This window comes from Scyliorhinus canicula, chromosome 20 (genome assembly GCF_902713615.1).
Source record: "Scyliorhinus canicula chromosome 20, sScyCan1.1, whole genome shotgun sequence".
Lineage (NCBI taxonomy): Eukaryota > Metazoa > Chordata > Chondrichthyes > Carcharhiniformes > Scyliorhinidae > Scyliorhinus > Scyliorhinus canicula.
In genome coordinates this window covers 2,339,103-2,354,395 of record NC_052165.1, presented here as the reverse complement: position 1 = coordinate 2,354,395, position 15,293 = coordinate 2,339,103, and the positions used below count along the sequence as shown (strand labels likewise).

Sequence of the window (15,293 nt, the reverse complement as noted above, 5' to 3'; positions counted from 1 at the left end):
CATCATTTTAAGGTGAGGGACAGGAGGAGTAGAGGAGATTTGAGGAACAATATTTTCACCCAGACAGGGGGTGGGAGTCTGGACTGAACTGTCTGGGGGGAGGGTAGTAGAGGCGGGAAACCTCACAACCCTTAAAAAGTGGATGAGCACTTGCAATGTCATAACTTTCAAAGGTATGGGCCAAGTGCTGGGAAGTGGGATCTGTGTAAATTTAGTGTAGTTTGGTCGGTACTGACTCGATGGGCCGAAGGATCTATTCTGTACTGTATGACTCTGTGACTACTCAGAATAAATGGGCATAATGAAAATCGCTTCATCGGCCATTCAAAGTAGATAATCCGTTTTCTCTGTAGCCTTTACAATAAGAACTCAATGTGGCGCAACAACATTACTCCTGGCAAATAGAAATGGTGGAATCGTTTAGACAGCTTGAAAGATAGTCAATTTTGAATAGAAAATGCAGCCTGTAACCCAGTGCCGAGGATTTAGAGTATTTCTGGAGCTTTGTCGAGCTCTGCTGTATAAAATGAGTAAACGTGTCAATGGGTAAAATGTTTTCCAATTATTAGGCGATAGTCCTGGGCAACGCATTTGAAAGACACGGTTGATTTTTGCCTCTAAACCTGTTTACAAATGGTTCTTGTGACAGAGAGGATTCAGAGGGACATTAGGACATGACTGCTGATTCTTTGGGGGTTTTTTAACCAAACATTTGGAATATGTGCGGCGCTCTGCAGAAACGTTGCTGTGGGTTGTGCACTCACTGATGTGGAACCTGCGCCACCGTCCGCCCGCAATCCGCCTTTCTCTCTTCAAGTCCGGAAGATTTTCCTCTCCCGGACTAACCCTGAATGATGGTTTAAACATTCAGCTACCGTCCCCGCTCGCTACATAAATGGCAAATTGTCTTCAACGCGATTGGATTCAGATCAGTGTGAAAGATTCATCAATGCAGCGATACATTTTAATGACCACTTTTAACAATCACTGAGTGATTGATTTTAGTTCACTGACTCCCACAGAAACCTCTGAATTCTTTCCCAATCATTTTCAACCATCGATTAGCAGTAGGACCGAGTGCCGCTGTAACGCCTGTTGGGTCATTTCCCTTCATTGTTATTAGCGCCTCTGATGTGGTCCTTTCTGTCACTTAGACATGTTGAGAAGTTGGTCAGAAACTCTTCCTGCAGCCTCACAGCTCAGGGGTAGGTCAGGTGGACGCCTGCATTGGTTTCTGAGAGTCCGGTTGAATGGGAATCGGTGTGGGATTTTGATCACAATCCCAGTCTGTTCTGGGAAAGTGAAATGTCAAAAAGCTCCCGACAGGTCAGTGTATCTTTGGACAAATGCTGTCGGAGTTGTCCCATTTTCCAGGAATACTTATTCTCCACTCGTTCGGTATTGCTCCCAGAGCTAAACAAGCCAGTTGTGTTTGGATGAACCCTCAGCCACCCTTGAGGTTTCCTGTCACAATGTCAAATCAATGGCCTTCCCATTGCACAGATGCGAACCGTGTGGGTCAGTGTGAGCTGCCCCTGGGCAGTGGGCAGGAGCCAGCCTCACAGTGCCAGTCACTACCCCACACCCTCAGCACAGGGACCTGCTGAACAGTTCCACAGACTGTCCAATGTGACGGGTGTTCGTTTGGACCCACCCCCTCACCAAATTGGTCAAGAAACAATTGTTTATTTCCCACCCTGAGGCACCCCTCACACCCCCACCCACCCGCTTCGTGTTGGCAAATAACTGGAACATTTGGGATGGCCTGAGGGAGGGCATTGACATTGGGATAAGGACCAGGCTCCGAGCTGACAATGCCCCCATTGGGATGGTGGTAGGGAGGGGATGGGGGGTAGGGAGGTGATGGGGGTAGGGAGGGGAGGGGGTAGGGAGGGGATGGGGAGAGGATGGGAGGTATGGAGGTGATGGGGTAGGGAGGGGAGGGGTTAGGGAGGGGATGGGGAGAGGATGGGGGTGGGGTCGGGAGGTGATAGGGTAGGGATTGGTTGGGGTAGGGAGGGGATGGGGTAGGGAGGGGTTAGGGTAGGGAGGGGATGGGGTGGGGAGGGGTTGGGGTAGGGAGGGGATGGGGTAGGGAGGGGATGGGGAGAGGATGGGGGTGGGTGGGTAGGAAGGTGATGGGGGTAGGGAGGGGATGGGGGAAGAGAGGGGATGGGGTAGGGAGGTGATGGGGAGGATGGGGGCGGTAGGGTGGTGCCGGGTCAGGGTGGTGATAGGGGTAGGGAGGGGATGGGGAGAGGATGGGGGTAGGGAGCTGATGGGGGTAGGGAGGGGTTGGGGGTAGGGAGGGGATGGGGTAGGGAGGGGAGGGGGTAGGGAGGGGATGGGGAGAGGATGGGAGGTATGGAGGTGATGGGGTAGGGAGGGGATGGGGAGAGGATGGGGTAGGGAGGGATTGGGGTAGGGAGGGGATGGGGAGAGATGGGGTGGGGTAGGAAGGTGATGGGGTAGGGAGGGGTTGAGGTAGGGAGGGGATGGGGATAGGATGGGGGTATGGAGGGGATAGGGAGAGGGTGGGGGGGTAGGGAGGGGGTGGGAGAGGATGGGGGGGTAGGGAGGGGATGGGAGAGGATGGGGGGTAGGGAGGGGATGGGGAGAGGGTGGGGGGGGGTAGGGAGGGGATGGGGAGAGGATGGGGGTAGGGAGGGGATGGGGAGTGGGGGGTAGGGAGAGGATGGGGAGAGGATGGGGGGGTAGGGAGGGGATGGGGAGAGGATGGGGGGGGGGGGTAGGGAGGGGATGGGGAGAGGGTGGGGTGTAGGGAGGGGATAGGGAGAGGGTGAGGTGGGGGGGGGGTAGGGAGGGGATGACAGTAATTATCCCAGGAAGGCCGATTGGAGTTTGTGGATCTGGCCGGATTCTCCAAACTGGAGCCCGGCAGCCCCCCCCCCCCCCCCCAGTCCAGGGGGTTACCCCCCCCCCCCTACACACCCCCAGTCCAGGAGTACCCCCTCCCCCCCTCCCAGACAGGGCTGATGGATTTGCGCTATCTTGCCTGGGCATTGGGATAATTTCCTCTTTTTGTTTTCGCCGCACCTCCGGCGCTGTTGCGGCGGCTGCAGCGGAGGGAAAGGCCGGGCGCTGGGGCCGGCTGGCGGCGACAGGGGCGGGGAGAGTGGGAGCTGCCAGCCGGCCCTGTCTGTTGGCGGGGGTCATGGTGCTGTGGATCACAGAGGGAGGGGATGGGGGGTCGGGAGGGAATGGGGGTAGGGAGAGGATGGGGGATGGGGGCTAGGGAGGGGATGGGGAGGGAGGGGGGTAGGGAGGGGATGGGGAGGGGAGGGGATGGGGAGGGGAGAGAGGAGATGGGGCAGAGAGGGATGGGGGGAGGACGGGGGTATAGAGGGGATGGGGTAGGGAGGGGATTGGGGGGAGGTTGGGGGATGGGGAGAGAGGAGATGTGGGTAGAGAGGGGATGGGGAGGGGAGAGAGGAGATGGACTGGGGAGGGAGGGGATGGGGAGGGGAGCGAGATGGGGAGGGAGGGGATGGGGAGGGGTGAGAGGAGATGGATTGGTGGAGGGAGGGGATGGAGAGGGGAGAGAGGAGATGGGGGAGGGAGGGGATGGGGAGGGGAGAGAGGAGATGGATTGGGGGAGGGAGGGGATGGGGAGAGGAGAGAGGCGATGGATGGGGAGGAAGGGGATGGAGAGGGGAGAGAGGAGATGGGGTAGGGAGGGGATGGGGAGGGGAGAGAGGAGATGGGGAGGGAGGGGATGGGGAGGGGAGAGATGAGATGGGGAGGGAGGGTATGGGTGGGGGAGCGAGGCGATGGGGGAAGGAGGGGATGGATGGGGGGAGGGAGGGGATTGATGGGGAGAGGGAGGGGATGGGGAGGGGAGAGAGGAGATGGGGAGGGAGGAGATGGGGAGGGAGGAGATGGGGAGGGGAGAGAGGAGATGGATTGGGGGAGGGAGGGGATGGGGCGGGGAGAGAGGCGATGGATGGGGAGGAAGGGGATGGAGAGGGGAGAGAGGAGATGGGGTAGGGAGGGGATGGTGAGGGGAGAGAGGAGATGGGGAGGGAGGGGATGGGGAGGGGAGAGATGAGATGGGGAGGGAGGGTATGGGTGGGGGAGCGAGGCGATGGGGGAGGGAGGGGATGGATGGGGGGAGGGAGGGGATTGATGGGGAGAGGGAGGGGATGGGGAGGGGAGAGAGGAGATGGGGAGGGAGGAGATGGGGAGGGAGGAGATGGGGAGGGGGGAGAGGAGATGGATGGGGAGGGAGGGTATGGAGAGGGGTTAGAGGAGATGGGGGGAGGGAGGGGATGGGGAGAGGGGAGAGGAGATGGGGAGGGAGGGGGTGGGGAGGGGAGAGAGGAGATGGGGAGGGAGGGGATGGGGAGTGGAGAGATGAGATGGGGAGGGAGGGTATGGGTGGGGGAGGGAGGGGATGGGGAGGGAGGGGATGGATGGGGGAGGGAGGGGATGGATGGGGGAGGGAGGGGATGGATGGGGAGAGGGAGGGGATGGGGAGGGGAGAGAGGAGATTGGGGAGGAGATGGGGGAGAGAGGGGATGGGGAGGGGAGAGAGGGGATGGGGAGGGGAGAGAGGAGATGGCGGGAGAGAGGAGATGGGGGAGGGAGGGGAGGGGGCGCAGTGTCCCTCGTATAGTCCCTGTGCTGTGGGGCAGGGTTAGAGAGAGTGGGTGAACACTGCCCCAGAGACCAGAGCTGGACTGGAGGATAGGCGGCGAGGATTAGACTGAGGTTGCAAGTTTGTGATTGGCGAGTCTCTGATTGGGGATTTTAGTCGCTGCCGGCTGCTATCTGACGGTGGACATCATTTGAAAAGAGCAAAATTGTCGCAAGTCCGATGTGACACAAAGAGCACATCGCCAGGGAGGGAGGCACTCCCTCATTACCCCTCACCCTGAAAGGTAGGGATTGTGTGTGAGGTCCAGCGCAGCACCGACCTCCCCCTCCCAACCCCCTCCTCCTCACTATCTGGGTGCCTGCTGAGGGGTCTATATCGTAGTTTCTGGGATGGATCCCAGCGCCGGAGTGCAGCCGCTGACCAGCGGGAGCAAGTCCACATTCCCAGGGGGTTGGTTGGTTGGTCAGTGATTTGGGAAATGCTGAAATGTGTCCTCAGGATGTCCAATGTGATGAGAAATAGATGGAAAAGCTCCGGGAAATGGCAGTGTTGGCGAAAGGCGGAATGTTGGGGGGGGGGGGGGGTCAATTTCTGAATCCCAACTAGCAGCTGCTTAATGCAGTGTGCTGGGAATTTAGGATGATTTAGCTGCCTGTTATTGGGGATTATTTAGCTGCCTGTTATTCGGGATGATTTAGCTGCATGTTATTGGGGATGATTTAGCTGCCTGTTATTGGGGATGATTTAGCTGTCTGTTATTGGGGTTATTTAGCTGTCTGTTATTGGGGTTATTTAGCTGCCTGTTATTGGGGATGATTTAGCTGCCTGTTATTGGGGATGATTTAGCTGCCGTTATTGGGGGTGATTTAGCTGCCTGCTATTGGGGATGATTTAGCTGCCTGTTATTGGGGATGATTTAGCTGTCTGTTATTGGGGTTATTTAGCTGCCTGTTATTGGGGTTATTTAGCTGCCGGTTATTGGGGATGATTTAGCTGCCTGTTATTGGGGATGATTTAGCTGCCTGTTATTGGGGATGATTTCGCTGCCTGTTATTGGGGATGATTTAGCTGCCTGTTATTGGGGATGATTTTGCTGCCTGTTATTGGGGTTATTTAGCTGTCTGTTATTGGGGATGATTTAGCTGCCTGTTATTGGGGATTATTTAGCTGTCTGTTATTGGGGTTATTTAGCTGCCTGTTATTGGGGATGATTTAGCTGCCTGTTATTTAGCTGCCTGTTATTGGGGATTATTTAGCTGCCTGTTATTGGGGATGATTTAGCTGCCTGTTATGGGGGTGATTTAGCTGCCTGTTATTGGGATTATCTAGCTGTCTGTTATTGGGGTTATTTAGCTGCCTGTTATTGGGGATGATTTCGCTGCCTGTTATTGGGGATGATTTAGCTGCCTGTTATTGGGGTGATTTAGCTGCCTGTTATTGGGGATGATTTAGCTGCCTGTTATTGGGGGTGATTTAGCTGCCTGTTATTGGGGATGATTTAGCTGCCTGTTATTGGGGTTATTTAGCTGCCTGTTATTGGGGGTGATTTAGCTGCCTGTTATTGGGGATGATTTAGCTGTCTGTTATTGGGCATGATTTAGCTGCCTGTTATTGGGGATGATTTTGCTGCCTGTTATTGGGGTTATTTAGCTGTCTGTTATTGGGGATGATTTAGCTGCCTGTTATTGGGGATGATTTAGCTGCCTGTTATTGGGGATGATTTCGCTGCCTGTTATTGGGGGATGATTTAGCTGCCTGTTATTGGGGATGATTTAGCTGCCTGTTATTGGGGATTATTTAGCTGCCTGTTATTGGGGATGATTTAGCTGCCTGTTATTGGGGGTGATTTAGCTGCCTGTTATTGGGGATTATCTAGCTGTCTGTTATTGGGGTTATTTAGCTGCCTGTTATTGGGGATGATTTCGCTGCCTGTTATTGGGGATGATTTAGCTGCCTGTTATTGGGGATGATTTAGCTGCCTGTTATTGGGGATGATTTAGCTGCCTGTTATTGGGGGTGATTTAGCTGCCTGTTATTGGGGATGATTTAGCTGCCTGTTATTGGGGTTATTTAGCTGCCTGTTATTGGGGGTGATTTAGCTGCCTGTTATTGGGGATGATTTAGCTGTCTGTTATTGGGCATGATTTAGCTGCCTGTTATTGGGGATGATTTAGCTGCCTGTTATTGGGGATGATTTAGCTGTCTGTTATTGGGGATGATTTAGCTGCCTGTTATTGGGGATGATTTAGCTGCCTGTTATTGGGGATGATTTAGCTGCCTGTTATTGGGGATGATTTAGCTGCCTGTTATTGGGGGTGATTAGCTGCCTGTTATTGGGGATGATTTAGCTGCCTGTTATTGGGGATGATTTAGCTGCCTGTTATTTGGTATGATTTAGCTGCCTGTTATTGGGGATGATTTAGCTGCCTGTTATTTGGGATGATTTAGCTGCCTGTTATTGGGGGTGATTTAGCTGCCTGTTATTGAGCGTTGTTTCGCTACCTGTTATTGGTGTTATTTAGCTGCCTGTTATTGGGGGTGATTTAGCTGCCTGTTATTGGGGGTTATTTAGCTGCCTGTTATTGGGGGTGAGCACAGTAAGAAGTCTTACAACACCAGGTTAAAGTCCACCATGTTGGTTTTAAACACTTTTCTCAGGTGAACGAAGAGGTATGTTCCAGAAACATATATATAGACAAATTCAAAGATGCCAGACAATGCTTGGAATGCGAGCATTTGCAGGTAATTGAGATTTTACAGATATCTATCGCCCTTTCAGGATCTTGTCTGCTTTCTTGCATCTTTGTAGAAACTTAATGTCAGTGTCTATATGTGCAACATTCCTGGAGATCCTTTACACTTTGAGCCAGCAGTTTGCGTGTCGATGGTAGCCATGATGTGGAGATGCCGGCGTTGGACTGGGGTGAGCACAGTAAGAAGTCTTCCAACACCAGGTTAAAGTCCAACAGGTTTGTTTCAAACACGAGCTTTCGGAGCACTGCTCCTTCCTCAGGTGAATGAAGAGGTAGATTCCAGAAACAGATATATAGACAAATTCAAAGATGCCAGACAATGCTTGGAATGCGAGCATTTGCAGGTAATTAAGTCTTTACAGATCCAGAGATAGGGGTAACCTCAGGTTAAAGAGGGGTGAATTGTCTCAAGCCAGGACAGTTGGTAGGATTTTGCAAGCCCAGGCCAGATGGTGGGGGTGAATGTAATGCAACATGAATCCAAGATCCCAGTTGAGGCCGCACTCATGCGTGCGGAACTTAGCGATAAGTTTTTGCTCGGCAATTCTGCGTTGTCGCGCGTCCTGAAGGCCGCCTTGGAGAATACTTACCCGGAGATTAGAGGCTGAATGCCCTTGACTGCTGAAGTGTTCCCCGACTGGAAGGGAACATTCCTGCCTGGTGATTGTCGCGCGATGTCTGTTCATCTGTTGTCACAGCGTCTGCATGGTCGCGCCAATATACAACATCTCGGGACATCCTTTCCTTCAGCGTATGAGGTAGACAACGTTGGCCGAGTTGCATGAGTATGTACCCTGGTGGGTGGTGTTCTCATGTGTAATGGTGGTACCCATGTCAATGATCTGGCCCGTCTTGCAGAGATTGCCATGGCAGGGTTGTGTGGTGTCGTGATCGCTGTTCTGAAGCTGGATAGTTTGCTGCAAACAATGGTTTGTTTGAGGTTGTGTGGTTGTTTCCTTCAAACAACCGCGCAACCTCAAACAAATCATTGCAGAAAGCTCCCCAGCCTTCAAAACAGCGATCAGGACACCACACAATCCTACGGTCTCAAATGCGGCCTCAACCGGGACCTGGGATTCATGTCGCATTACATTCATCCCCCACCATCTGGCCTGGGCTTGCAAAATCCTACCAACTGTCCTGGCTTGAGACAATTCACACCTCTTTAACCTGGGTTTACCCCTATCTTTGGATCTTTAAAGATTAAATTACCTGCAAATGCTTGCATACTAAACTTTGTCTGGCACCTTTGGCTTTGTCTATATATATGTTTCTGAAACATACCTCTTCGTTCACCTGTGAAAGGAGCAGTGCTCCGAAAGCTAGTGTTTGAAACAAACCTGTTGGACTTGAATGTGATGTTGTAAGACTTCGTACTGTGCTCACCCCAGTCCAACGCCGGCATCTCCACACCATGGCTGTTATTGGGGATGATTTTGCTGCCTGTTATTGGGGTTATTTAGCTGCCTGTTATTGGGGATGATTTAGCTGCCTGTTATTGGGGATTATTTAGCTGCCTGTTATTGGGGATGATTTAGCTTCCTGTTATTGGGGATGATTTTGCTGCCTGTTATTCGGGATGATTTAGCTGCCTGTTATTTGGGATGGTTTAGCTGCCTGTTATTCGGGATGATTTAGCTGCCTGTTATTGGGGATGTTTTAGCTGCCTGTTATTCGGGATGATTTAGCTGCCTGTTATTGGGGATTATTTAGCTGCCTGTTATTGGGGTTATTTAGCTGCCTGTTATTGGGGATGATTTAGCTGCCTGTTATTGGGGGCGATTTAGCTGCCTGTTATTGGGGGTGATTTAGCTGCCTGTTATTGGGGATGATTTAGCTGCCTGTTATTGGGGATTATTTAGCTGCCTGTTATTGGGGTTATTTAGCTGCCTGTTATTGGGGATGATTTAGCTGCCTGTTATTGGGGGCGATTTAGCTGCCTGTTATTGGGGGTGATTTAGCTGCCTGTTATTGGGGATGATTTAGCTGCCTGTTATTGGGGATGATTTAGCTGCCTGTTATTGGGGGTGATGTAGCTGCCTGTTATTGGGGATGATTTAGCTGCCTGTTATTGGGGATGATTTAGCTGCCTGTTATTGGGGTTGATTTATCTGCCTGTTATTGGGGATGATTTAGCTGCCTGTTATTGGGGATGATTTAGCTGCCTGTTATTGGGGATGATTTAGCTGCCGGTTATTTGGGATGGTTTAGCTGACTTATCGGTGGTGATTTAGCTGCCTGTTATTGGGGATGATTTAGCTGCCTGTTATTGGGGATGATTTCGCTGCCTGTTATTGGGGATGATTTAGCTGCCTGTTATTGGGGATGATTTAGCTGCCTGTTATTGGGGATGATTTCGCTGCCTGTTATTGGGGATGATTTAGCTGCCTGTTATTGGGGATGATTTATCTGCCTGTTATTGGGGATGATTTAGCTGCCTGTTATTGGGGATGATTTAGCTGCCTGTTATTGGGGGTTATTTAGCTGTCTGTTATTGGGGGTGATTTAGCTGCCTGTTATTGGGGGTGATTTAGCTGCCTGTTATTGTGGTTATTTAGCTGCCGGTTATTGGGGATGATTTAGCTGCCTGTTATTGGGGATGATTTAGCTGTCTGTTATTGGGGATGATTTAGCCGCCTGTTATTGGGGATGATTTAGCTGCCTGTTATTGGGGATGATTTAGCAGCCTGTTATTGGGGGTTATTTAGCTGTCTGTTATTTGGGGTGATTTAGCTGCCTGTTATTGGGGGTGATTTAGCTGCCTGTTATTGGGGATGATTTAGCTGCCTGTTATTGGGGTTATTTAGCTGCCTGTTATTGGGGATGATTTAGCTGCCTGTTATTGGGAATGATTTAGCTGTCTGTTATTGGGGATGATTTAGCTGCCTGTTATTGGCGTTATTTAGCTGCCTGTTATTGGGGATGATTTAGCTGCCTGTTATTGGGGATGATTTAGCTGCCTGTTATTTGGGATGATTTAGCTGCCTGTTATTTGGGATGATTTAGCTGCCTGTTATTGGGGATGATTTAGCTGCCTGTTATTGGGGGTGATTTAGCTGCCTGTTATTGGGGATGATTTAGCTGTCTGTTATTGGGGGTGATTTAGCTGCCTGTTATTGGGGTTATTTAGCTGCCTGTTATTGGGGATGATTTAGCTGTCCGTTATTGGGGTTATTTAGCTGCCTGTTATTGGTGATGATTTAGCTGCCTGTTGTTGGGGTTATTTAGCTGCCTGTTATTGGGGATGATTTAGCTGCCTGTTATTGGGGATGATTTAGGTGCCTGTTATTGGGGATGATTTAGCTGCCTGTTATTGGGGTTATTTAGCTGCCTGTTATTGGGGATGACTTAGCTGCCTGTTATTGGGGATGATTTAGCTGCCTGTTATTGGGGTTATTTAGCTGCCTGTTATTGGGCACGGGTTGCTGTTTTCCCCGCTCTGGCAGTGCAGCTAGCCCAGTGTGTGTGGTTAACCCTGACCGCTCTGAACTGAGTCCAGGAATTTCACTGATGTGATGTTTGAGAAGGCGATTGAGAAATTATTGTACTGAAGTGTGGGGTATGTGAACATTGCTGAAATTTTACCAAATCAGGTGTAACTGTTTTATTGGCGGGCTCGAATCCACGTCACCTTAACAAATGCTCGGCATATAAAGAGGCTGAATGTGTCCCCCAGAAGCTGGGGAAACAGTTCATTCGGGGGAGGTTGTGAGAAATAGCAGCTTGACCCCCCGTGCTAGCACCTTGCTGGTTAACCATGCTGGATATCCCGGAGCTCCGTGTCCTTCCCAATAGCGGGGGCAGCAATGTCCCAGTTGTTGCTCCGTGTTAGCGGGTTGGATTTGTGGGGAATTCGCCTTGTTTGTGGTGCAGTGGTTTCTTCAGTTCGCCTCTCTCCACTGGGGCAGTGAGGAGGGACAAGCTCCATGTGTCTGATGCTCTTCGTTGACTGTGTGAGCATTGCAGCGAGTGGAGAACACCGCTCCCCTCGCCAGACCCGCACTGCTCCCAAAGCGCTGGCTGCACATTGCTGCTCTTCGCCGCTTCCAAACAGTTTGTCAGCCGGCTGCATCTCCGAGCGGGTGGAAGGTATGAAGAGAGGGGGACACTGGCACAGAGAGGGAACCCTGTCACTGTGAGGGTGCCTAAAGACTGGACGCGGGACTTCACTGTTTGAATATTACTTGAGGCGGACCGATTCCAGGTAAAAAACCAAATCAACCCAATTGGCAAATACTCGGCGTATCTTAGTGCGTTTGAAGGTTTTAATTCTCACCAGTAGAAACATTAGGAACATTTCCAAATATTCATTGAGAACAGGATTCTTCCTGGTCCCGATCTCATTCTCTGGGCCAGACACAGAGCGAGATTATTATTCCTTTAGCTTGTCTAACAGGATGAAGAAGGTGCTGTATTTAGGATGTCATCTTCTATTGATCAGTGAACTGTGGCTAATGGTGGGACCCACAGTGCCTCTAACACAGTGATCAGAATGTATATTGATGATTGTGTTGGGAGAATGTCGGGGGGTTCATTAATCTCCACATCATGGTTCATTAATCAGTTTGATTCAGACACCGAAACTTAATAATGAACCTTTCACTTTTCCAATTCAATCCATTGGGATTAATCTCGGGATGAGAGGCCGCTCCGCATGTCTGGCCAACTCCAAGGCGTATTGGGAAAAGGGAAACCTGATTGTTCCCGTTACCTGCAGTTCCCGGTGGGAATTTTCCGATCAGTAATGAGGGAGAAAGCCAGGTTTCTCAGCCACCCATACAACGCACGGTGCATTTCACAATCACCAACTCCTCTCAGATACAGCTTCCTTCCCAGCTGATTGAGGGAGATTTCTGTCCTGGGAATGGTGGCTAAAATCAGAGGGGCAAATCCGCAAAAGGTTGTCCTCTTTCTCACTTCTGGCTGATTCTGGGCGGTTGTGTCCATGTCCCTGGGGAAAGCTGGGCAGTGTCACTGGGCTGGGCTCAGGCCCACAGCTTTGGTTAAAGGGCAGTAGCTGATCTAACACAAAGGAAGGCTGACCCCCTGATGATCACAGTATTCCCAGGATGTGACCGGGAACACTGAGCCACTGAGGGTGAAGTGTTCAGCAAGGTGTCCAGGACCCAATCCTATTCAACCCGGAATCAGACAACCCGCTGTGAAGCCACAATGAGGGAGTGGAGCCCACGGTGCGATTTCTAATCCATCAGCTACACAGGCAATTGCAGCAAGGTGAAACTGTCCCGGGGGTCCTTGGGGGGGTCCCGGGGGTCCCGGGGGAGGGGGGTCCCGGGGGGGGGGGGGTCCCGGGGGGGGGGGGGGTCCCGGGGGTCCGGGGGGTCCCGGGATTTCCCGCCTCTCATTTTAATCCGTAACTCCTGACTGGGGACCCCAGGGGGCAGCACGGGGCGGGGGGGGGGGGGGGGGCACATCTCTGATGACCGGTGGGATGTCCATTTGGCCCTTTCCCGGATTAACCCACTTCTGCTGGGATCTGTCGTGGGGAGAGGGATCTGTCGTGGGATGAGGAATCTGTCGTGCAGAGAGGGATCTGTTGTGGGGAGAGGGATCTGTTGGATGGAGAGAGGGGATTGGCTGCAGGAACAGCCGCCTACGCTTAGCCCCTGTATTGAGGGAGTGGAGTGCTGTCCGGCTCCCTATCTCCCCCCCCCCCCCCCCCCCCCCGTAAGCTGGCAGAGTGACAGAGTGGAGAAACAGAGGGTGAGGGGGTTTGAATGGGAGAATGCAATGACAGAGTGACAGAGTGGGGAAACAGAGGGTGAGGGGCGTTTGAATGGGCGAATGCAATCCGCTCAGAGATTTGTGAATGTTTCTGACACACACCTGACTTCACAAACATTCTGAGGAAAGATGCTGAAAATCTATTGATTTGTTTTATATAAAGGTTGTGAAAAGCCGGCCCTCTGTTCCTCATACCTCCACGTGCTTTATGAAATGTCTGTGGGCATATTTACATTGCAATGATTCCATGAAACACAATTAGCCAGATCCTGGAATCAGATTGGGAAGTCCTACAGTGCTGGGTCGGCACAGACTGAACTGTGAACTCGGTGTCCAAACGCCTGCAGACCGACACTGTCCATGTCTACACAACCCCCCCCCCCCCCCCCCCATACCATTGGAAATGGGTTAAAGTGGTTTCAGTGCATTCCGCGCCCATTAAGGACAGCTTGGGTGTTGTGACGTGCCTGGATTTCTAATCCCACTGTTCCACCCCCGCACCGGCCTCAGTGACAAATTCCATTATTATTGGAAAAACAATTCCCAGGAACAATAACTTGTGTCTCATGCTAACGCCAATCAGTCTGTCATTCTTTGTGCTAATGCTTTATCCCGTCTCCATTACTGATTAAGACGTCTTACAACACCAGGTTAAACTCCAACATGTTTGTTTCAAACACTAGCTTTCGGAGCACTGCTCCGTCCTCAGGTGAATTCAATCCATTGGCGTCGATTTAAGGAAATTGGGGGTTGTGACGTGCCTGGAGTTCTGATGCCTGTCTGTAGGAGTGAATGATGGGTGAAGATTGGTTCTACAGAGTCCAATAATGAGGTTTGTGGAACTGGAAATGATTGGCAATGAGACCGTGTGGGAGGAACGGTGTAGGAGGGTGAAGTGAGAGTTGATGGATGTGTGAAGGATTGAGTGGTGTTGGGGATAGATGCACACATTTCTGTGCAAGTATCAGTGCACAAGGTAAGGTTTTCTTTTTCAATTTTACTTAAAGTTATTGAATTGTAAAGAGGTAAACTGATAAAAGTCACTCGTCCACATTCAGCAGAATGTTGATTTGTTGATAGCTACAGTATCTATAGTCTTTGACTAAAATGTAACTAACAAAGGAGCTGGTTTAGCACAGGGCTAAATCCATGGCTTTTAAAGCAGGCCAGCAGCGCGGTTCAATTCCCGTACCAGCCTCCCCGAACAGCTGCTGGAATGTGGCGACTAGGGGCTTTTCACAGCAACTTCATTGAAACCTACTTGTGACAATAAGTGACTTTCATTTCATTTCAATTAATATCAAATTTGGCAATGAATTCTCCATGATCATTGCCAGCTAGTTTGGAGGTACCGGCTTGGAAAGTCTTTGAAGCAGAAGGTGCAAGCCAAACCCGGCTCAGTGTGGTGTGTGGCGTCCATTCCTAAAGGTATATCGGGATGGGAATGAAACACTGCTGACACTATTGGTGCAGTCAAACAGACGAAGTGCAGTGAAAGATTCAGTCTAACTGCGTTAGACTCCTAGTCACAATGCTGCTAAATCTGCCATAACTCCGGGACAAAAACATTGGGTTTGGAATGGAATGGCTGGGGAGCACCTGGAGAAGCAATCACGTAATGTTTGTGTCTAATCCTCCGTCCAGCATCAATCAAAGACAATGAAGTCGAAAGTACAGAGGGAGCCAGTGACTGGTAAACAGAGCATGTTAAATATATCACTGCGCTGGTGTGTAGCTACTGTTGGCGAGGCTGTAACCCAGTTCCAATGTTTAACTTCCCTTCACATCAATGAGAAGGACATGGGCTCTGGTGTGGAATGAGTGACTGATTCAATGGCCCACGTTGCACCATCTCCCACAGTTAAACTAATCCCCTGGTTCTCAGACATTTCCAATTTATCGTTGGCAGCAACAGTCGCTGCACACACACAAACATGTAACGGGTAAGAAGAGCAAACGGTACTATTGCTGCGGCACTGTGTGCGTGCACTCAATGATAGAACAGATCAAGGTATTGTCTGGGGTTGTGAGACGATAAAATTAAAAGTCTGACCCCTGCACCAGACGGGGATGGGTCACAGGATCCTAATGTGGAGATGCTGGTGTTGAACTGGGGCGAGCACAGTAAGAGGTCTGACAACACCAGGTTAAAGTCCAACAGGTTTGTTTGGAATCAC

At 51.1% G+C, this 15,293-nt stretch overlaps 1 protein-coding gene across 1 annotated transcript in view; it reads left to right on the top strand.

Annotated features, from left to right (window-relative positions):
* The first annotated feature begins 10,785 nt into the window (after positions 1-10,785).
* The window catches only part of chrm2a (cholinergic receptor, muscarinic 2a), a 75,689-nt gene continuing 71,181 nt past the window's right edge, over positions 10,786-15,293 (top strand). The window contains exon 1 of the mRNA XM_038781286.1: positions 10,786-11,575. The gene's annotated coding sequence lies outside the window, so the exon portion shown is untranslated. The remainder of the gene's footprint in view (positions 11,576-15,293) is intronic.